Genomic DNA, 2,184 nt, shown 5'->3' on the forward strand with positions numbered 1-2,184 from the left:
GAAATAACATTTTTCGCAAAAGTGTCGAAAATGGCCATTTTTGGCAAAGTAGCAAAGGGGGGACCAAAGGAAAATTTTCAAAAATGGCCGATTTTTTGATCGAACTTCGGAAGGCTAAAAAAATAGGAAATACAAGTCGCCTGATGGCCTAATTAGTATGGATTGAAAGCTAAACTATCCTAGATTTGTGCTATGCAAAAAACCGCATGAAAAAAGACCTATTAGAAGAGAAATAACATTTTTCGCAAAAGTGTCGAAAATGGCCATTTTTGGCAAAGTAGCAAAGGGGGGACCAAAGGAAAATTTTCAAAAATGGCCGATTTTTTGATCGAACTTCGGAAGGCTAAAAAAATAGGAAATACAAGTCGCCTGATGGCCTAATTAGTATGGATTGAAAGCTAAACTATCCTAGATTTGTGCTATGCAAAAAACCGCATGAAAAAAGACCTATTAGAAGAGAAATAACATTTTTCGCAAAAGTGTCGAAAATGGCCATTTTTGGCAAAGTAGCAAAGGGGGGACCAAAGGAAAATTTTCAAAAATGGCCGATTTTTTGATCGAACTTCGGAAGGCTAAAAAAATAGGAAATACAAGTCGCCTGATGGCCTAATTAGTGAAAGTTTTTACTGGGTTTGAAAGGTATTGTGGGTAATTTGTTTAGGTTGGTAGGCGGAAGGTTGCCGGTATTTTGAGGAGGTTTTTTTATAAGTGCCGAGCTGTCCAGTCCTATGAATGAAAAACGTAGCTGGCTTCATTTGGTTTGAAGCGAAAGTTAGAGAAATGTCACTTATAGGACTTGGAATATCTTCAGAACGGTAAGAGAGATAACCTCACCGGAACGCTCCAATATTTTTTACGAACCACATTTGGCTGTTACGGTAAGATCATCCCTCACCCTTGGTTTCTTTCAAAGGCTTTCCTTTACCCACCATTCCAGCTTTATGATGCCAGACTGGGAGCTTCTGAAGAGACAACCCGCACTTATAGTTCGAATTCTTAACGAAAACCTACCTGCTGTATTAGGTGGCACGTCACGAGGAAACAATACTTTTCCTTCCCAAACTGCCGTTGGGGTGGGGAGTTTGTTTTAAGTTATTATAGGATGTTTTTGTTTTGTTTTTCGCTCTTGCCCGGGGGGTTACTCCCTGATCTCTTTGTATATGTCAAGCGTATCCTTTTCAAGTTTGCCCTGATGTCACACATGATTGTTTCGTTTGCTATCATATATTTTGCCTCGTTTGAGACCTTTTGGGGCAAAGTCACGCAACTGTCTCTCATCTTCTGTACTATCATGCTTTTATAGTATCGTGCAAAATTCGTGCAAAAGAAACGTCTTTTGTCCAGTTAAGACACTTGGGCGAAGTAGGGGACTTGCGTTTGTACGGAGGTGAGCAAAGGAGTTCCAAGTATAAGGTTTTTACGGGGAGAAATCAATATCACAGCGTGTGCTGAAGTATTCTAATTGGTAGAGCGGTGGTATGTAATATCACTGTCATGATAACGTGGCCCACTCAAGCCTGGATTTCTTCAGGCTTTTGTCACAATTGCTTAACTTGCTGGTTAATTGTGGTGATATCTAACCCTCATGTATTCAATTTCCACACTTCCACTATATGAGCATTTAAGATATGTATTCTATTTTATTCCTGCTTTTGACAGTTCTTTTAATTTCAAATCTTTTAACTTTTAACTAAGGTAAGGTATTTACGGGGCAATTGGATGTCACACCTGTTGGCCAGAATGTGCTTATTGTTTACTCTTAAAGTGCTGCTATGGTCAAAAAATCACTTCTTTTTTCCCTGAGATTTTGAAAGTGTGATAGCTCAACACTTCATTGGCAACATTTTAATCTGATTCTTATCCAAAAGCTATTTACTTTCAGTGTAAGTTTTGGATTTCAGGGTCCACCACTACTCATGTTCCAAACCGACCGATTAGACCTCAGAGGGTTGGATCTAGGAAAAAGTGGTCAACGTTGTTTACAATAGGTAGCTTAACATTTCAGCATGTGAACACAGCTTATTATATATGCAAAGCATGAGTAAGCCTGAAACGCCTGTGCTGCATATTAACCCTTTGAACCGGGCAGACTTAGTATTTTACTCTGTCTAACGCCAGACGATTTTACTCTTCAATGGGGATCCCCCAGGAGTCAATGGTTTAATGTCCTCATTAATTGAGTCG

At 39.3% G+C, this 2,184-nt stretch overlaps 1 long non-coding RNA gene across 2 annotated transcripts in view; it reads left to right on the forward strand.

Annotated features, from left to right (window-relative positions):
• Positions 1-671: 671 nt before the first annotated feature.
• Positions 672-2,184, forward strand: part of LOC138000532 (uncharacterized) — a 31,395-nt gene continuing 29,882 nt past the window's right edge. The window contains exon 1 of one of the 2 annotated variants that reach the window (XR_011123151.1): positions 672-815. This is a non-coding gene — a long non-coding RNA (uncharacterized lncRNA). Of the gene's footprint in view, positions 816-1,131; positions 1,388-2,184 lie in introns of those variants that run through there. The other variant, XR_011123152.1, reaches the window with a different exon arrangement.

This window comes from Montipora foliosa, chromosome 4 (genome assembly GCF_036669935.1).
Source record: "Montipora foliosa isolate CH-2021 chromosome 4, ASM3666993v2, whole genome shotgun sequence".
NCBI classification, from domain to species: domain Eukaryota; kingdom Metazoa; phylum Cnidaria; class Anthozoa; order Scleractinia; family Acroporidae; genus Montipora; species Montipora foliosa.